The sequence below is a fragment of the Caloenas nicobarica genome, chromosome 5 (genome assembly GCF_036013445.1).
Source record: "Caloenas nicobarica isolate bCalNic1 chromosome 5, bCalNic1.hap1, whole genome shotgun sequence".
Classification (NCBI taxonomy): Eukaryota; Metazoa; Chordata; class Aves; order Columbiformes; family Columbidae; genus Caloenas; species Caloenas nicobarica.
Window position 1 is genome coordinate 49,183,548 of NC_088249.1, and position 21,769 is coordinate 49,205,316.

A 21,769-nucleotide genomic window follows, 5' to 3' on the forward strand; every position below is an offset into this window, starting at 1 on the left:
TACCCAATTTGGCTCCCCCAGCTTCCAGGCAGCACCTAAGGATCTTTTACTCAAAGGGGGAAACCAGAGTCAACTCCCATCCATCCTCTCTCACATGTGGTATATCACAGGCCACTAATCAAATCATCTGAAGTTCTATCTTTTTCAGGGAAAGCTAGAACAGCATCTTTTCGCCCCCCCCATTTTTCAAGACAGAGGGTAAAGCAACACTGACACAATAGTGTCATCTCCACAGGCTAGTTGTAGGTGAGGGACAGTCCATCTTGGGATGAGGGAAGAAGACTGAGTTTGCTTCTTGCCTTTCCATTCCCAATGGGACACCAATAAAAAGCTGTTCACACAGTTCATTCAAAGACAGAGCTTAAAGGAATGGCTTGAGTGACCCCAAACAGTCAAAATCAGATGCTTCCAGAGTATCTCCTACGTTAGTAAGCCATTCAATTTACATGATCAAATATAATGATCATCCCTCTGCATTCATTTAGTCCTTGCAGTGCCTTTGCAGGCATACGCCCTTATTTATTAGCAGAGCAGGGATAAAAGAAAAGAAGGCACCACAGCCAAACACAAAGCTGCAGTGCTTGCTTTAGCAAATCTGGAAGAAGGAGCTATGGAAAATGCATTAGAAAAGCAAGCAATGGGGCATCATACAGAGCCAAGGACAAGACGGCAGCGGGAAGAGGAGATAAAAGGAAAGCAACCAGGTACCTGCTGCTGGGACTCCATCCTTCCTCTCCTTCACATTGGGACATGTTATTAGCAGGGTGACACAATGTTGTAGGCAAGCACGAATATGCGTCAGATATTCAGGGGCACACTGCTGATCGATGGACCCAGCAGCTGCAGCACCAGCCAGCTGCAACCTGGAGGGATGGCGACACTGAACGTGGCTGGCAGAGAGGTCTGGAAAAGACCTCCAAAACCAGCCTTTCAACGGCCAAGGCAAATGGATTTGTCACAACCCGGTCTGAAGCCAGGCAGAGCCAGCCGATGCATTGTGTGTGCAATACTGAGCAACCATCCAAAGATTAAGGTGTGAGATTTAAGTTTGGATCAGCAGACTTTGTTAAGTTTGGGTCCCGGATTACCCAAACCTCACTTTGCTGCTCATGGTAAATCTCAGCCACAGCAGGCTTGTTAATGTGATGCTCATGTCGCCTTCATCTGCAACAGTCTGCATTTTAAAAAAATCCAAGTGATGTTGCTGTGGGTGGGTTATTTAAATCACTGTCACAGCACAGGCCTGCTGCAAATAAGACTGATGATGTACAGATTACAGCTCTCCATACTGAAAAGGGAGCACTCTCCCTCTTCGCTCTGGAGCAACAAAGGGACACTGCACAGGGACTCATCCTGCCTGTCTTGTAAGCATCACAGCATGGACACCAAAGGCACGCTCCTTCAACCCTGAGTAGCCTCCATGCAGGTTCATGTATCCCAACACCCAGGAACACATGGTGTAACAGATCAAGGAAATAGGAACTCCACCCTGCAACAAGGAACCCACAGCAATTAAGTGAGTCACTGATGGTCACAAATGAAATGCATGGTAAAGCTGGGGATTTTGGCTTCCTCTCATTCAAGCTTTTGACACAAGACTGCTTCTCATCAATGGCTGTAGTCAATTATACAGAGGACCCAAGTGCAACGCCTACTCCATCACCTCCATCACAGCCTCCAGCCTCTGCTGGCAGACCTGCACAATCAGCAGAAGCAGGGGGGGTTTCCTTCCAGGGCTTCCTTGGGAGCCCACAGCAATGACAACGTGCAGGATTTTAATGGGCTTGCAGCCAGCCTCCACAGGCACATCAGGGCTGAAAAAGAATCACAGAAAAGCAAGATGTCAAGCCTGTGTGAGATGTGGCTCCACCTCAACATTGAAGCCTGACAACCTGATTAACAAATAAGCAAAGCCTCTAAGAGCAGCCGGGCAGTTGAGGTCCCCCTGATAATGCCTAAAGGTTAGGTGAACCTATGTTTTCTTGAAATTCCTCAACTGATCCCCAGTCCCTCAGCATGTCCCTGGTAGAGGCAATGAGTAGATACAGATTTAGCCCTGGCACTGCACTTGACATAACATCAAGTCCCAAAGACTCTACTTTGCCTTACTTCTTTGACTTAACTTATGCGTTCCTCTACACAGAGCAACAATTGATGGAGAAAAGGGCAACGCAGGGGTCTTAGCCTCACCTGGACCAGCATGACAGCACTGGCAAGCGCTCCCTCCAGTCACATTAACTAGATCTGCTTGTTTGAAAGAGGTACGGATAGAAAGCATGCCGTGCCCTGAGCTTCAGGGATGACAAGTCATTGCGGAAAAGAGAGTCGAAGAGTTCACGAAATGAATGGATAAAAAGATACAAGGGAGTGTGGACACGAGCTCCCAGCTGCAAACAGAATGAAGAAAACCTTCAAGTCTTTAGAGAGAATACCTTTAGTAGAAGAAGTCAGCATGGTAATCAGCATGGGTTCACCAAAGGGAAATCATGTTTGACCAACCTGATAGCCTTCTGTGATGGTATGACTGGCTGGGTAGATGAGGGAAGAGCAGTGGATGTTGCCTACCTTGACTTCAGCGAGGCTTTTTGACACCGTCTCTCAAAATATCCTCATGGGCAAGCTCAGGAAGTGCAGGCTGGATGAATGCACAGTGAGATGGATCATGAACTGGTTGGATGGCAGAGCTCAGAGGGTTGTGATCAACAGTGTAAAGTCTGGTTGGAGGCCTGTAGTTAGTGGGGTTCACCAGGGGTCAGTGTTAGGTCCAGTCCTGTTCAACCTGTTCATCAATGACCTGCATGAAGAGACTGAGTGCACCTTCAGCAAGTTTGCTAATGATACCAAACTGGGAGGAAGGGCTGGCACACCAGAAGGCTGTGCTGCCATTCAGTGAGACCTGGACAGGCTGGAGGACTGGGCAGAGAAGAACCTGACAAAGTTTAACAAGGGCAAGTGTAGGGTCCTGCACCTGAGGAGGAATAATCCCAGGCACCAGTACAGGTTAGGGGTGGACCTGCTGGAAAGCAGCACTGCAGAGAAGGACCTGGGAGTTCTGGTCAACAACAGGTTGACCGTGAGTCAACAATGTGCCCTTGTGGCCAACCAAGAAGGCCAATGGTATCCTGGGGTGCATTAAGAAGAGTGTGACCAGCAGGTCAAGGAAGGTTATCCTTCCCCTCTACTCTGCCCTGGTGAGGCTGCATCTGGAGTACTGCATCCAGTTCTGGGCTCCTAGTTTAAGAAGGACAAGGAATTACTGGAGGGAGTCCAGCGGTGGGCTACAAAGATGATTAGAGGCATAGAGCACCTTCCTTATGAAGAGAGACTGAGAAAGCTGGGTCTGTTCAGCCTGGAGAAGGCTGAGAGGAGATCTCATCAATGTTTATAAATATCTCAAGGGTGGATGTCAAGAGGATGGGAACAGACTCCTTTCAGTGGTGCCCAACGACAGGATGAAGGGCAATGGGCACAGACTGAAGCACAAGAGGTTGCATCAGAATATGAGGAGAATCTTCTTTTCTTTGAGGGTGACAAAGCACTGGAACAGGCTGCCCAGAGAGTTTGTGGAGTCTCCTTCTCTGGAGACATTCAAAACCCACCTGGACACACTGTAGTACACTCTAATTACTGTAATGTAAGTTCATTAGGACAGTGTAAGCGATGGCTGGGCATGAAAGATGTTGTGAGGGATTGTCATGTAGCCTGAAACCTTCTTTTACTCTTTCCAGTGGAAAGCCAGAGCAGGGTCTCATCCTGCCCAATGATCCGCAAACAAAAAAAGGGGCCTCCTACACCAAAGTTTCCGCTTTGGAGAATTTATTTCTTTTTAATTCTGGTTGTCCCTGCTGTCCATACAACACTCAAATCTTTATCTTCTGAAGCCACTGACTTCCCCAACACGTGGCAGCAACGATGACGCCAAGCTATAAACATCACTTCTTTCTACCGGGTTTGTATATACGGCTTCCCTATTTCCTTCCTGGTGTCCAGCCATCTCCCACTGGCCTCTCAGACTTCTTGATCCTGCTGCGCAAACACAACTCTGCAATACTGGGAAGCACACATTGAGAAGACACTTTAAGAAACACAGCAGCATTCATTGGATTTATTCTTGGACTTCATAAGGTTCAGACAAACAGTTCTGTATTTGGCCTGAAAAAAAGACATAACTACAAGAGGCAAACTTTGAACTTGAAAGCTGACTTCTCTTGACAGCCCTAAGCCACTGTGCGTGTGTAGTATGGACAAGGTGTAAGATTTTTTTAGTTTCCCAAAGGATGGGAGAGGACAGCCCAGCCTGAGGAGTCAGAATCAAACACCTGAGTCCCAAAACTGAGATCTGACCTCAAAGGATCACCTTAAAGAAAGGGTAAAAAGTAGTGTCCTTGCAGTGAAGCCACTCAAGTCAAGACAGTCTACGCTGGTTGACGACCTCACTTGGTCTATTTTGATTTTCAACTTTAGCTCACTTGGAACACTTATCCCTCTCAGCATCTTGAGACAGTAGCAAGGTACACTGACATTTCCTGGGAAAAGAAGGGTTAAAAACACACCTTTATTCAGCCAGGAAGGCACAACCTACAGAGCAGCTACAAAAGTCAGCAATCATAAAGCAGAAGGAAAAAGGTGACTAAGTTGTTTACTCCTCCCTGGAGATCCATCTGCCATGAGGAATCCCACATGGTGCTGGTGGGCGCTGGCACAGAGAACTTGCTCCTGGGATCAGTAGCCAAGTGTCTTCTCAGGACTCACTGCTAAGAGGCACAAAGGATTCCCTCCTTTCCCCTACCACTGGCTCCTAAGGACACACAGAGCCTCTCTAAGGAGTTTCTGCAAGGGGGATGAAAAAAATAAACTTCCTCTGGGTTCATCCATCCTAGTGGAGGTGCAGGCATCCATTAGAGCATGCCTGGGGACCACAGCAGAGGAACTGCTGCAGCAAAGATCAAGCTGACTCATAGTTCTTTGGCTTTGGTTTAAAATAAACAAACAAACAAACAAATCTGAAAGTCCCTTCAGCCCACTGGGAAAAATCCAAGCACCCACCTCCAATCTCCCAGTGCATAATAATATAACTTTATTATTATAAGTGAAAATTATTAGATTTTCTATACGCTATTAGATTGGGACAGGGGGAAGATCTGTTACATAATCTACATCACTCTGCAAATCACCAATTGCTGGGAGCATTTCATGCTATCAGTCTTTGCCATCAGCAAGCCAGTCCTTCTACTGGTTACCACTGTGTTCAGCATCTGCCCTCACAAACACCAGCAAAGACACAAGAACTGAAGCTCTGATACTTCAGCCAATCTTTCTGGAAAGGGTGTTGAAAATTGGACCTCAGGGCACGAAAGAGTCTCATAAACTATCTCTCAGGCTACGGCAAATACCACTAAAGGGAGGACTGGTGGGACATTGAGATGGGATGCGCACCAAAAGACCACAGACCACATGCTTGTTCAGACTAGTGGCTGCATCCCTTTTCACACCTTCAGGCTTTTTTTGGTCTGCTACTATAAATATGAATTGTAATAGCTATAAAGTCACTGTTCAAGTGGTAGGAGCCAGGTCCTATGCGTGGTGTGGGCTTCCTCTCCAATTCTGATCACCCACAGCCACAAAATTCGTCCATAGTGCCTTTGCTGACCATTCAAGGCTGGAAGAGTGTTTGAATGATGCTAAATGTCACAAGGCTGTATGGGTTTTCTTCTTCCCCCACAGTGGTTAGGAAAAAAACAAGCAAGAAAACGGACAGGTGACATGAACTGGCACTGTTAAAGATGATCCAATCTAATCAGATGATGCAAACTTCCTAGCTCTTGTCATGACACGATCTGTCTTCTGAGCTTCAAGTTGGATTGAAAAAATTACTGCCTTGCCCATAGCAGCCACAACATCAGCAGACTAAAGCTCCTACAACCTTTCCAAAGCTGAATTTACAGTGACATGTTGCTTCTTAAGGAAAAAAACCACAATGTGATCCTTTCAAAGCAGCAAGCTGGTGAAGAACAACAGGGAGAGGGAAAAAAACAAAACAAAACACCTAGCACCACTTCCCCTTCTTTCTCTCACGCAGAGTTGAGAAGCTTATATTAATTACAAGTTTATATTAATTGCAAAGCATGAGAATCTGAACAAACACCCTCCTTGGGCAACCAGGGCCCAACCCACAAAAATATTTGCATCTATGGGATGTGCGAGTTGTGCAACCAGCAAAATATCAAGCTAGATAAGGCACGGACCTTTCACTAGGCTCTACAGAGACACACTCGCAACTCTGTGATGCTGACTCAGGCTAAGACAAGTTGCTATAATTTTCTCTCCCTCGCTCTGCTCTTCACAGGAGAAATAATACCAGCTGATTTCATATCCAGTTTGAAGCCACTGGACAATATTTGCAGAGCTGAATCAGAAACCAAAGCAGCTTTTGGTGGAGTACTGGAGGGAACCAGGGTTTCCTGCAATGGGAGTCATCTTGCCATCCTAAATGTAAAATCTTAAGGAAGTTCTCAGTGCAAGAAGGTTAGCTCTGCCCTGGACACAATATGCAACTTCATCGTATTACACAATTTCCTATGTCTAAGGCTTGACATAGCCCTGTCTGCCTAAATTTAGTAACACATATATGTTATTAGGGAATAGGGAAATTAGTTAGGAAGGTCATATTGTTACAAGACCTTTGTGAAAGAGACTGATGGATCTTGGTTTCTCCCAGTAGCCTTCAACAACCCATACACTTGCCTGTTCAACCAGGAGAGCAAACAGCTGAGCAACACCGCTGCACATCTCCTGGAGACCTATGAACAACGAGTGTACTGTCAGTGGCAAAAATTAACAAGCAGAAAGCACTGTTTTGCCAGAGCACACCCAACCAGCAGCAGGTTGATTGCAGCAAAAAGCTGGTACTAGCATGATATCACTCCTGCAGATGAGGCACAGGGTTCTGCACATGAGTAACAGCACAGCAAGGTACTGCAGGTATCACCATGCAAACCGAAACCCTTAATTAATATCTACTCTTTTCTGACTTGTTTTTGACACATGGAAGGAGTAACAGGGCAGGCGCACGCTTGCTGTTCAGTGCCGCTGATGATGCACTTGTCAACCAGGCAAGAGGCTACATGCAGCAGAAATGCCGAGAAGCTGCAAGGACCCGCTGCTGTGCCAGATGCCTCTCTGCTGGGATGCTCTTCAGACATGGACACTATTTATTAGACCAAAGTTCAGAGGGCAAGGAAAACAAGGAAGGCATCAGAGCAAAACATATTCTGTGGCTCTTAACTACAAGGCCCTGATACACCTTTCTTCCTGAATTAAAAGCTTCCTGAAGGTTTTCATACACTCCACTTTGCCCTCTCTGTTCCCTGGAAGCACAAGTTAGAAAGTAGAAAAGCTTGTGGTAGACATGTGTAGCTGGGAAAGAGCAGGGAAAGATCAGATGTGTTGTGAAATGAAGAATATACACTATATGATGGAATATTAGGTATTTTTTTGCCTATTTCCGTAGCATGGTATGTGTACTTCCCACTTAGGGTCAACCAGAATTTTTTCCCCTAATAAATTCCCTGCTATTGAAAAGTTCAGGTCACTGTAGTGCACATAGCAGACTTCCAAAGACTCTCCAGAGCTAACCACCATTTTATGGGTGTCTGAACTCAGCATGTGTTTCAGTAACAAACAAAAAGTGAGGTACAAAACTGACTCTAGTTTTCTTCAGGGCCCTAGGACTTAATGCAGACTACACAGGCATGAGACAGAGGGTAAAGTGCCTGGCACAGCACCCTCCCCTGCCAAGCAGGCTTGCAAACACCTGCCAGCACAGGTACTTAGCAGCTGAGTTCAAGCTCTGCAGACTCTTGCTGTGGACAGGCTTTTTGCTCCCAAAACACCCAGTTCATCACATTTCTGCCACCGGGCTAATTCTTCCCCAACAAAAGGCATGATGGAACAAGTGCTCCCAATCAAAGGGGAAACTCAGACAGTCAAGAAAATTCTCCCTGGGCTACCAGGCTTTATTCCTTCCAGTCAGCTCAGCTTTGTTTTTCCAGTTCTTTCAATAACAGGTCTGTGTCTCCTCCAGTCTGCTCCCTGCAGACCACACCAGGGTCTACAGAGCAACCATGAAGGTTCGGCTCAAGTGAGATACAAAACTATATAAACTGGCTCCATCACCCTCAAAGCCCCATTACAACACTTAATAGTGCTTCGGTGTTATGAAAAAGCTTTTTTTTCCCCCTAACAGAAAGGGGTTTACCCACGAAGCATGGAACACCCAGATGTGCAGCTCCTGTAGAGGCACTGCAGGGCTGCTGCTGCTATCATCTGTTAATCCACAGTTGGAAGTCCCCATGCCCTTGTTTCAGCTCCAAATTCAGAGGTCTCCATCTTTTCCCACCACAATACAACAGGAAACAGTACTACTGTTTGGGCACATGTATGAGGCCAGGAGCTCCTGAGAAGTACCCAAGTAAGCCCTGACCTATGCTAGCAGCTGCTTGGCCTCAGTATGAAAGGATGAAACAGGGACTAAACTGCCCCATTCCCTCCTCCGCTTTCTGTCTTCACCTGCTTAAAATGCCCCTTGGTTCAGAGCTGGGAGAGGCTTGTAGGTCTGTCCTAGCACCTTTGCTAAGAGCATCTCTGAGAGATGTTTAACTCTGTCTTACAGTTGCTGTCTGGATGATGTCCCCCCAAGCTCTTGGCCAGAAAGTAACCAAAATGAAGGGTAGCTTCTTGAGCAAAGGAAGAGGCATAGGCTTACCAAATGACACAGCACGCAGCTAAGACAAGAACAGACTATATTCCACAGTCTTGCTCTCATTTTGTGCCACCCCAACCTGCTCGGTTAGCTAGTTCAAGGTGGGATTCATCTCACCTACAACACAGATGTCTCCATGAGAGCCCATTTATCATCAGTGAGAAGAGACAGGCACAATCTGTCTGACCTGTTTAAGATGTCTGTCTGCATTAGGATGAGATGAAAGTGCTTATTTCCTCTGCTGCCTGTACAAGGGAGCTGAGGGTAAGCAGCTAGGATGTTAGGTGTCAAATCTGGACAGGTGAATTGCACCCTGATGTGCCCCATCTTGCACATAGTCCCTCTCTGAAAAGCTTATGAGCTATCTCACACTGCACTTAACATGAAGGTACTTCTAGTCCCCAAGGCCCGAAGGTAACACTACAAGTGGTAGATGAGAAGCCCATGCCCTGAAGTGTCTACCACCAAGAAAAAATCCATAATATTTCCCCATAACAATATTCCAAATGGACCCAAGTCATTTTAGGGGCTGGCTGAAGGAGAAGGTAGTGCTGCAGGTCTCAGCCTGCCTCTGTGCCAACAGAAGAAGGAAAACATCCCAGGCATCAAATGCTTTGTGCTGTGAGAATGGCATTGCCCCAAGAGCCTGCAAGACTCACTTCATGCCTGTCAAGAGATGCAACAGGGCAGGCAGGGAGGGATGCACGCACACATGTATGCAGCTGGGCTCGGGCAAGGACATGGGAGAGGAAAGGACAGAGCACCCAGACTGCACAGTTCTCCTAGCAGAGAGACTCGGGATTTACAGACCAACCTTGAGGATTCTTCTCTTTCTCATAACTTCTGATACACGACCCTTTGGGACAGGCAAGACTGAAGCTTGATGCAGACAAATGCAAAATAATGAGTGTAGGGGCAGGACGCCAAAGCAACCGCCATTAAATGGAGCTGTTGTGCTGCCAGGCTGTCCAGGGGAGAGACTGAGGATTTATTCTAAGATTTGTGAAGCCATCAACACTCGTGCTACAGAAAATAAGAAAATTAAGCTCAGACAGGGATTGCAGTCAGAATAACTTCCCTGACAACAGTATGAATGAGGAATAAATTGTTACAGAGGGCCCTCAAATCAAATAGGGAAAAAACCCAGAAACCATGGAAGAGACTGCACAACATGTACCCACAGTCAGACTGAACTGAAGGGTTTGGAAGAAAACAAAAAGTTCAAATTAGGTCCTTGAAAGGGTGACTTATTGGTGGCAGACATTTTTCTTCCATCCCAGCATACAACTGTCACTGAGTCTGTAGGCTCCTGCCTCAGATTTTAAACATTATCTCTTTGCATCCTGATCTCAACAGGCACTTTCTCCCTTTGCCCCCACAGAGCAAGCCATGCTGAGAAAGTGTGACTGGTGGTTGTCCACCTCCACGTATCATCTGCCAATCCCTGTTCCCTAGCATGAGCTGTTTGATTATTTTGATCTGTTTTGCTTGTGGTTTTTTGGTTGTTTGTTTCCTTTTTCTTCTCCTCTGGGATTTATTCTGAAGTTGCTCTAAGCTGTGAAATTGAGTAAGCTCATTTTAGATGCAGAATTTGAAATAAAGGAGATGAAAACCTGAACTGACCCAAGAGATGCTTGTACTGCCTGCCAGCCCGTGGTCACTGCAGTCAACATCGTTCAAACAACTTCAACCAAGTTCAATCTCTTGTAACCCTGTTGCAATGCAATTGCAGGGCTTGCTAAAAATCATGTACTTAGTAGCACACTCTGAAAAAGCCCAGCTCTGTGCTAGGTACTCAGCTTCCCACAACTCCAGAAGGAGCACGCTTCAGACAATGCTCTTCTTGAAGACCCTAAATGGGGCTACAGAAGTAAGTTGATACCTCTTTCTTTTAAAGTTGCACATCTTCCTCTAAAACTCAGGCAGGCTTTCCTGAACATCCTGCAATTGCATTGTGTTCTCTTTAAAATGGCAGAGATAACAGCCTAGCTATACACAGCTCAGTTTGCACCTAGGGATTGGTGACTACCATATCCAGCTAGCTGCCATGGGCCTTTGGAAGTTCCCAATCACAAACTAGAATGCCCAGGGACCTGTACCTTACATGCTATAATCCTCCACCTTTTCTTCTGCATCCATTTAATCTCTAAAATTGGCCAGTACCAGAGAGTCTTCCCTACCACCTCCTGAAAGAATCACCACCAAAACCTCCCTCACTGCCACAGCTAGGACACATGCAAGGACTCAGCAACAACTGCCCTGTTCAGAAGACATGAACAGGCTACAGGTCCATTAGAGTCAAAAGAGGAAGAAAATGAACCTAAATTGCAGGATTTATACATCTGCATGGGCATCTTCCATTGACGGTTTCATCTGAGCAACCGCCCTTTACTTACCTCCAATCCTGGACAGGTTTATCATCGACTTCAAGGTTGCTCTGAATTACCCCAGAGGTGACCATATTTCAGCAACAAATTAAACTGTCACAATACATTCCCTTCTACACTCTTCTTTAAAATACATGAACCCTGGCTGCCAGATCATAGTTTTGGAAAGATTAGATTAGGTGCCTCAGAAACTGCTTTGAGAAAAAGTAAAGGATTTTTTCACTTCTTAGAGAAATCTACTTTCATGTATTGTTTGTTTATTTGTGGGTTTTTTGGTTTTTGGTGGTGGTAGTTCTGTTTGGTTTTTTGTGTGTTTTGTTGTTGCTGTTGTGTGTGTGTTGGGGGTTTTGTTGTTGTTTTTATATTGGGGTTTTTGGGGGGTTAGGATTTTTTTTTGTTTGGTTGGTTTGTTCCTTTTTTGCCCTTACACCCCCTCCCCCACCTCCCATTCCAGGTAGGGGTTTTTTTTTTTCATCCTCAAAGACTTGGTCAATTAACTGCTTCTTGTTTTTCAGATCTTTCCATAAAAAGTGCCTCAGTGCAAGTGACCAAAAGGGAGATGGCTCATCTTGCAATCATCTGCCACCAAGACAAATCAAGATCCTAAAGCCCTCTGGTTTTTAAATCAATCACCATATCCAGATGGCTACAACATCTCTTTTCAGTTGCCCAAATTTTGTTCCTGTTTTTCTAACCCACTACAAGCCAAGACACTCAGTTTTACCATAGGATATCTATCCATTTCTGCAGACACAAGCCCCACTTAACAGCCTGGAAGCCTTACATGGAAAGGACTGCTATTCTAGCCCTCCACTCACATTACTTTTAAGACTAGATACCGAAAATATTAGAACAAAGGGTTCATTATGACAAGAAAGCATTTCACTCATCAAAAAATCAGATTAGCAACATGTCAACAATTGAGTGCTGAATCTTTTTACACCCATTAATTACCAAAGGAAGGGGAAGCTGATCTTCCAGTCAAAGCACCAAACTAGAACAACCATTTCTGTTCCCTTCTCCAGGCTCCTCCTGTTAACATGGGTTTCTCAGCTGTAAACCAAGAGGTAGTAATAACACATCTCCTTTCCCTGCCCACTGTCTGCCCTGACTATAGGCACTGGTAGATACTTGGGGTAGGGACACATTACCCACAAGCAGTAAGTCGTTATATCTACCAGCAAAATGCTGGGAAGGAGCAAGGAAGGAAAGAGAAACTCATGGATTAACTCACTTTCCACAGCCAGAACTTGGTACGTGAAGTGGAGCAGTTTTTCACTTTCTAGAAGATATGAGGAGCAGCCTGGCCTGGACACTTCATAAGTTGGAAGAGGGTAGCTGCTTGGAATGTACCCCACAGAAGAAGAGGAACAGCAAAGGTGTAACTGATGTGGAGGAAGTATGCTCTCTTACCCATACAGATTAATGCGTTCATTGTGGAAGGAATGTGGAGCAGAGGAAATCTTATCTGGCCCCTAATAATTAAGTGCAGTAGTTGTGCGGATCAGAAGACAAATTATTAAATAAATGTTATTCAGGGTCTGAAAGTCCTAGCTTTCCTCCTTGCATGACTCAAATTCTTGCCTGGGATGGCTGATAGGAAATGATCTCAAAAAGAAAACCATGACAACAGTTGCTGCAATCAGACAAGAAAGGCCATTTTCCTCCTATTCGTATCTTCCTATGTGCCTGCTACAAAATAGGGAGAGAACTGCTCTCACCCCATGGAGGCATTGCCTTGTTAGACCCACACCGAAGGGCTGCTGACATGGTCTATAGCCCTGTGGCAAGAAGACTGAGGTGGGCTTGTAACAACACTCTGCCTAGGAACAGCCCTAAGATCCTGAGGTTTGTGGTGGGCGTGGTATCAAACCAGCCTCTTGGAGGCCAAAGTTAAGCTGCAGTGCTATGCCCACAAAAAGCACTTTGCTGCAGCTCTGAATGACTGTCAGTGCTAATGCTCCAAAGCACCCTCCATCCTCAGCCACCTATCACAAGTCAGCATGGTCAGCAGGGAAACAGCAACATTTACAAGGCAGCCAGCTGGTGGGCCTCCCAGTCTGATGTCAACTGATGGTCTATCACTGCATCTGTTCAACAGCCTCGTGCAAATCCTCATCTGCACACCAAACCCAGGCTGCACTCCGTACAGCTCTACCTCCCTGCACCGTCTACAAAGCTCTGTCTCTCACTGGAGTCTGGGTCAACATTACCATAGTTCATGGAATAACTTTGGTCTCTGAATGACCAAATGAGATAAAGGGACAGTATTTTCAGAGGACAATACTTTTCACACTTGAAAACAACTCTAATTAGTTGCCTGACAGCTTTAGCCACTGATCCTTCAGTAATGGGTATATTGCAGGGATAGGAACACAGAACTGATCAAGCACTGGACAACAGGTCTGTGTCAACTTTGCCAGCCACTCTCAGAAATACGTCTTGACGTCGCCTCTGCAGTGGTTTTCTGGGATGAATACTGTGGCTTTTATCCCTTCTGCACAAGGCCTTTCAGTACTTAAAAGGAGCTTATAAGAAGGATGGGGACAGACTTTTTAGAAGGACATATGACAGGACAAGGGGTAATGGTTTTAAACTAAAAGAGGGGAGATTCAGGCTAGACATGAGGAAGAAATTTTTTTTACAATGAGGGTCGTAAAATATTGGAAGAGGTTGCCCAGAGAGGTGGTAGATGTCCCATCCCTGGACACATTCAAGGCCAGACTGGACGGGGCTCTGAATAACCTGATCTAGTTGAAGATGTCTCTGCTTTTTGCAGGGGAGTTGGACTAGATGACCTTTGAAGGTCCTCTCCAACCTAAACTATTCTATAATTCTATGATAATTGTACCAGCTGTACTGGATGTATCTTGCACAGGGATCAGCCAAGAGATTTCCACCCTCATCCATCCACCTCCCCACTCTGCCACAGACCTGGTGAGACCCTGCACATGCCACTGTGACTATCACCCACATCAGCACACTGCCTTCTTGCTCCTGTGAAAAAGCCAGAGTAGAAGCACTTTTCCAGATCTAGGTCTGACTCTTTCACACCTCTATTTCCCACCTTCACCAAGGTCATGGTGGTAATTTCTTTCCAGCATGTGCGTGTTTTGAGAATGAATATCTTGATGTTTGGAAATTCATGGGGGCCACCAGAATAGCCACAGATTTTTCAGCTCAAACTTAATATAGCAGGATGGAGGAAGTACATCTGTACTCCTAAGAGTAAAGAGAGCAGATCTGACCCTCACAAACTTGAATAGAAGTCACAGCCACTGCATTGCCCAGCAGAACAATAAGGCAGAAAGAGGAGCAGGGATTTGTGTGTACTTCCTCATTCATCAGCAGCTACACTGACTGCCAATGTCCTTCCCCTGCCTAGTCCCTGGCACTTATCCTCACACTCCCTCCTACATCCGTGGAGCAAGAAGCCAGCACATACCTGTTGAAGCAGATCAGGGAGGAGACCATTTGCCTAATGCTGCCTGCATGGAAAGTGGGACAACCCTCCAGAAAAAGCTGGATGGCCTCGTACAATGTCATGCAAATCAGGAAAAGGCTGGGGTAAACAAGATTGGAAGAAACCTTGCATGACCAAGGTTATAATACAAGGTTATATATTCAGCATCCGCACACAAGCAGGGAAAGCAAGAGATATGTGTGCACACACACAGGCAGGAGGTACCTCCTGCTTTCACCAGTGTTTGCTGGGTCTGCGTGCTGCACAGGAGAGTCACACTGTTCACAGCAGGAGCCTAACACGGCAGGACCAAAAATGAACCACTGTATCAACAGACACAGATCCAAGGGGAGACAACAGAAAAGTCAGTTACAGGATTAGCACACATACAAGCTAGGGTCTGTCTTACATTTACCTCCAAGAAACAGTGATGTATTATTTACTTATCATACTCAACTACTGTTTTATCTATTTATCATACCAACCAAAGCCTGGTTTCTCAAGCCCAGCCTTCTCCTTTTTCTCAAGGATGAATTCCAGTCCCTCACATAACACTAAGCTCCCTGACGTCTCTATCTTACTCCAGCAAAGCCAGCTGCAGGAAAGGAGCACAGATGCTACAGTCACTACAGAAACACAGGAGCTAGGGCCATATCAGAAGAACCACTCTGGCTGCTGCAGTGACTAGCTGGGCTAGGACAAGGGATGAAATGCATCATTTGCAGACTCAAATTTCATACATTCAAGCTTATTCTATACACATGGTTTGGAGCAGGCTGAACAGAGCTCGATGCAAGCCACAGAATTGCTGAAGACAGCATGGAGCATCAGAGAAGGCTGAACACTGATACTGGAGCAAGCCTACAAAACAGCAGCCTGTTACCCCAACAAACCACAGATGAATAGAGCTCACTTCTCAGCAAGCCTCTAAACAAGATCCCAACTTGCTTGGGGCATAAGCACTTGCTAGCCAGGCTCTCCTCTGGAGATTTTTCACTGGTCCAGTTTTCTCAGAGGAGACAATCCCATGCAATCCTGCTGCCGATTGGCCACGTTCCAATTCAGCCTGGACCAGCAGGATAGCCAATGCTCTACCTTGCACAACAGCAGCCTCCAGAATGCCTTTTTCCACCGATCTCCTCCTTGCTGGTCTCCTCCTGCAGAGCCTTGCCCAGTGAGAACAGGGCAGCCTGGAGCAGACCTCGCTGTGCACACCTGCATCCCTCATTTCAATCCTATGCCTTGGCTTTTTAGATCTCACTTCTCTCCTTGCAGTAAGGATGACATCCTCTTCCTTTCACAGGCCACAGCTTCTCCGTCTCGTCTGTTTTTCTCTCAAGGATGCTAAACAAGATGACGACATACGGGCATATTCCCAGAAACATCGCAGAAATGTCTCTTTTTTGTATCTGTCAAGTTATTGCTCCCACACACACACATCTAAACTCAGTTCCACCAGCTCCCGAATTTAACTTACATATGAACAGTCTGATTTGTAATGGGTTTAGTTATGCAAAAGGAAAAATCCACTTACAGTTTGCCTCACAGCACCATATTATGGAAGTACATGGTTTGCTACTGCCTCTGCGTTATCAGAGGACAGACTACCCTTTTAGCAGATAGGCTGGATATTTGCTCGGTCGGTATCACTCCTGAAGCAGATGAGAGCCTGGTGAGATAAGACGACCAGCTCGGCTAAGACCAGAGAGGGAGTCAGGACTCCTGGCTTCATGGTTCTGCACTTTAAGCACAAAGTCACCTTCCAGCACATAGACAAGCTGTTCCAAGAGCTCATGTTGCCATCATGGACACCACAGGCAGACCGTACATTAAGACAGCAGGCATGTAAAGACTATGCCTTTTTGTAGCCATTCAGGGCATTTTGTGTCACACACGGCAAGCTGTAAAATGATATTGCAGCAGTGAGAAGTTGACAATGAAGTTTTGCTTTTACTGAACAGGTCATTAAACAGTGCCAGTCTCACACTATAGAGAGACCAAGAAATAGTTGGCAACACACAGAATAAAAAATATCATCTTGAAGCATTTTCCTCTGCATATCTGTAATTATAAACCAAACATCATCAGTGTCCCTCTCTCTCTGCAGTAAATAATTAACTGCAAAAGAATACTCCTCTTTGCCCCATCCTCCCCAATCAATTTTGCTTTGCAATGACATGCTGCCTGGACTGCTCGCTGTGTCAGTGCACCTGAGTGTTATCCAAAACACTTCACAAGACATAGAGGAGCCGTGTCACTATTAACTTCAGTACAGCAGAGCCCTTTCCTTACAAGTACGAGAGGGCATCATCATGTAACTCCTGGTACTTAAAGCAGATAGCTATGACATACACAGCTCAGCTTGTTCACTGCAGTAACATCACTGCAACCATCAGCAGAGGCGAATCACACTCTGAGCACTCCCATCACACTCCTCTGGACTGCTAGAGCTTAACTGCCAAGACAGAGCAAATTTCTTCCCCTGAAATACAAAGTTTTCTATTCCTTTTATTGTTTTTGATAATATCCCCCCCAATAGATTTTATCCAGGGAAAAAAAAAAACAAGTTTTCTCCATAACAGCATTTTCATTTTTAAGAGACTTTAATCTTTGAATACTAGATCTAAGTTGAACACTGTGACTGCTTGGTCACGCATGATAACCTGTTCACCTCTTGCTATTATACTTACACTCATCAACCTGACACTCATACAGACTCCAAAAGTAACACTAAGCCAGCAGATCTTCAGAGCACTCATTCCTTTTGCCCTGCTGAAAGATACCTCCTGGACATAACTCCAGAGGGGAGGAAAGATGATGCCAGGAAGAAAGCAGGACTGCTCGGCAGGGAGGCTGGGCTTGGTCGAGGTTGCACACAGATACACAACCAACAAACAATGCAAGATCTGCCACTTGATTGTAGCTGTTTTCTTAGGATTTCTCAGTAAAATTCACTTTAAAAAAAAAAAGGCATAAGGAGAACACAAGCAAAAATGAGAGCTGGGAAAAACCTCCAGAACTGCAGGATGAGCCTTCCTGCAACAGCCAGAAAATCCATGAAGAGGCAGGGAAGCACCACCACCAAGCAAACATCTTCATACTCACCACCACCAAGAAAACATCTTCATACTCACACACAGGTGTGTTTAGGTTTACATTTTTATGGGTTTAAATGCATGCCCGTTCTAGTTGGGCTGGCTATGAAGTGTTCAATAAAAATCTCCAACAGGAAGGTAGAGAAAAAGAGGAAAATTGGCTAATTCAGACTCAAAAAGCATGGAAAGAAAGGTTGAAGAATGAGGCAGAAGGAAGAATGAAAAGAAAACCATGACACAAGAGAGAAAGAATAATACAGGGAAAGGAAAAATTAAATGAAAGAGATATTGAGGACCATTCAGGAAAAGATAAACCATGAAAAAGTGGAATGAAAACTGGAAGGGAAAGACAAAGAGGAACATGCCACAGCAGAGCAGTTGAACAGCAGTTGGCAAATAGATCATTTGTTTAATCTCATCTGTATTTGTCAAATAATTCATTGATTAACACTCTTTCGTGGTCTTCAACCAGCTACAGAGCTAACCAAATATCATTTCATAAATATATTATTAGATTAACACAGGTAACATTCGAATATGTCCAACATTTTTATCTGCTGCTCAATAAGCTCTAGTTGTAAGTTTACACTTCAAAACTGTTAAAATAGAAGACTGATAACAAATTACAATAAGATAAAGAGTGCTTGGAGTACAATCATTTTGCTTTTCCTAGGCCAACAAGTACACTGGCGTAACATGTCTTGAAAGGCAGGAGACGAGACATTTCTACCTCTTTCCTTCACCACTCTCCCACAAGGAATCCCTTGTACAGGTGGTACTTTTTGTCTTAGGTTTTATTTTGTTGCATATTTCCCCCATATTCAACTTCTTTGCTCCATAAAGCTTTTTTACCCCAAGAAAACCTGGGGAGCTCCAAAGGCAGCCTAGCAGGAAGGTAAATTTGGGGTGCACCAGCAGCAGGAGTAGAGCAGTGAGTGCTGTATCCAGCCTGGAAGCAAACACATTTGTGAGCTGAGCTTTGGTCCTCTTAAAGGGAAGGGAAGTTAGGTGGAGGATGACCATGTGAACGGGGATGCCTCAGGACCTCTACTCACACAGGGAAAAGCTCCCCAGTACCGGCAGCCTTTTCCAAACCTCCCTAGGAGAACAAGGGGAAGAAAAAAGAAAAAAAAAAAAAAGAAAAAAAAAAAAAAGAGTCCATCGGCAATTTTTCAGCCTGTTTTTTTCCCCTCTCTGGCACAACACAATAGCAAAGTCACCAACGGCAGACCCTCTCCACACACATGGTAACAGGTCTGCCAGGGAGCTCCACGAACTGACACCAGACTCTATGAGGAAACTGTGGTCATCACTTTCTAGGCTGACGTCAGAGAAACCCAAGGTTACTCCCACTACTGCTTTACCTTCACCACTGACGGCAGCCAAGAACCAAACTTGCCACAGGAGAGAACCACACCAAGGGTAACTTCTTGGGGCCAGAGAAGTGCCCCTCAGGTCATAAGTCCTGTTTAACTATTACAGTGATATTCCAAACCAAGTTAATTATTGCTAATTACAAGATCATTTGTATGTAAACATGTAGGGTACTACTATGCATACTTCATCTCTTTCTAATTAAAAGAAATAACAGGTTCACTGAGACAAAAAAAAAAAAAAACAACAAAAACAAACAAACAAACAAACCCCCAATGTGCTCAGAGCTCCCACCCCAAAGCAGACTTTTCTGCAGTGGTAACACCCATCAGCCTCCAGACCCACCGAGGAGACTCAACAGCAAAATCAATCAGTGCCAGCCTCCCCGGTGCTGAAATGAAGTAGTTGGCACATTATTAATCACGCAAGAAAAACACTTGACAAGGAGAAGGACCAGACACACAGAGGGGAGACACACATGGATTTAAAGTCATGGCTGTGTTACAAACACTTGGGAAAACCACGCAAATCACCAGCTGCAAAATCAAAATACTTCGGAGCCCTGCAATGATAAACACATTAGCAATTCTGACCAGGAGAAACCAACATCCACCATACAACCCTCTAGCAGCTCTTTAGTCTAACCTGCACAAAGCCTCATGTGCTTTTCTCCATTCAAAACCAGTTCCCGCTCCAACCCACACAACCTATCCTTGCCAACCAGTCTGAAGTACATTATGACAAAGCCTCTCCAGGAGTTTGTACTCCTCCTGCATCTCGAAGACCTACCCAGGAGCAACTTTGCATGGCGCAAGCTAAAGAGACGTGACTTATGTCATTGAAAAAGTCAGTGGCTCGACTTGGGTGAAGGATTGACTTGAGTCACACCATTCCTGCTGCACCATCCTCCTGCTTCCAGCTATCCTGAGCATTTCTCAAGCAGCTCCAGTTTGCCAGTCCTCTCTGATTTCTCATCAGCTCTTTTGTCTCCAGGCACGCTGCACTGCTCTAGGCAACTGAAATGCATTCCCAACCAGGACCCACATGGGCCAAGTGAGCCACAAGATGCACCTGCTCTCACTTGGGCCGAAAGGGTTGTGCCCCTGGACCCTGCAATGCCCTTGCACAACAGGCAGAGCGCAAGCAGCCTCCGCACACTGCAGAGCTCTGGCGGTGAGTGTTCCTGGGAGGAAGGGAGGTGCCACCAGGAATGCAGGACCTTGCTCACAGATGCACATACCAGCATCTCTGCCACCTGTGCCCCCCTCTCTGCCTCACCCTGGCCTACCAACACCTGGCACTGACGTGAAGCTGGTCTCTCCTGAGGGGTGCTGCTCTGACAGGGGGCTGTCAGAGCCCAGTGGGCACCTGCTATGGCAAAAGGTGGGGGCATCCAGTACTCTCCCTTGAGACCATCATGGAGGCAGCGTGGGGGATGCAAGGGGATGACAGGACGCAGCTACAAGGGAGTGGAAACTGGGGGTGCAAAGCAGAGGAGGGAGAGAGGGCAGAGAGGGCTACAGTTTCTGTATGGGGTGGGCGGGGGCAGAAGGGCAAGGGGGGAAGGAGGCTGCAGCTTCGGGGCCGAGGGAAGAAGGGCAGTAGGAGTGCAAAGGTGGTGGTAGGAGGAGGGCGGGGGGCAGAGAGCAAAGGGGGGTGCAGAAGGGATGGACGGCAAAGTGGGTGCAGAGACTGCGGGTCGGTAGTACCCCCACTCCACCCCACCTCGGCGACCTGCCCGGGGATGGGGTCAGCAGGCTGCGCCCAGGCGGCAGTCATGGCGCGGCCAGGCAAGCAAAAGTGGGTCCGCGCCACCGCCCTCAAACGCCCCCGGGCCCCGCCACCGCCCACCGGGCCGCGGGTCCCTCCCTCCCCACCGCCTCCCCCGGGGCACGGCGGGGAGCACCTCCAGCACAGTGGCGGTGTAAGCTTCCCAAGGGTGTGCAGCCGCCCCGCTAACAGGTGACGGCGGCGATGCCGGCCCGTCCCTGCCAAGCCGGCGGGTGCTGCCCCCTCACGACGGTGCGTCCCACCCCTCCCCAGCCGCAGCCCCGTCCCCGGCGATCACTCACCGGCTCGTCCACCCCGCCAGACGGGATGCGCGTCCTGGAGAGCGAGGCGCGGAAGTTTAAAGCGGGATAATAATATTAATTGTATATTTCTTCCAACGGAGGAAAATCAAACAAGACGGAGGCGCCCCTCAGGCGGGCGCACCGCCCCCACCGCTGCGCTCCTTCCCGCCCGACCCGGCCCCGCCGGGGGCTTCAGCCGCGCGTCGGCCCGGCGGTGAGGTGAAGTTTCCACCGCGGTGGTGGAGGCGCCCCCGGTATGCCGCGCCCGCCCCGCATTGGCACCGGACGCCGGGGCGCTCTGCCACCGCCGCCGCCCGGACAATGTGCGTGCGGGGAGGGGGGAGCGGAGCAGGAACGGGAGCGCGCCCCGCCGGCGGCCGCTGCACACACCCAGACCCCGCGCCCCGCCTACCCGCCGCTCATCCCCCGCCCGCCCGCCCGCCGCCCCTGATAGGCGACCCTCGCCGCCACCGCCCTTCGGGTGGGCCGCGGTGCCTGTCAATCAGACGCTACGGCCTGCCCGCCGCGGCCCGGCTGCGGGGCGGTCCCTGGGGCGGTGGCGGCAGCGGCAGGGCGGCTGTGCTGGGGGAGGTCGCCAGGCCGCAGTTTCGCCCCGG

The 21,769-nt window shown here is 47.2% G+C and overlaps 1 protein-coding gene across 2 annotated transcripts in view; it reads right to left on the reverse strand.

Annotated features, from left to right (window-relative positions):
* HRAS (HRas proto-oncogene, GTPase) overlaps positions 1 to 21,560 on the reverse strand; it is a 44,540-nt gene extending 22,980 nt beyond the window's left edge. The window contains exons 1-2 of one of the 2 annotated variants that reach the window (XM_065635094.1): positions 21,153 to 21,560; positions 6,745 to 6,800 (exon numbers count right to left, since the gene is read on the reverse strand). The gene's annotated coding sequence lies outside the window, so the exon portion shown is untranslated. The remainder of the gene's footprint in view (positions 1 to 6,744; positions 6,801 to 21,152) is intronic. The other variant, XM_065635093.1, reaches the window with a different exon arrangement.
* Between the last annotated feature and the right edge of the window lie 209 nt (positions 21,561 to 21,769).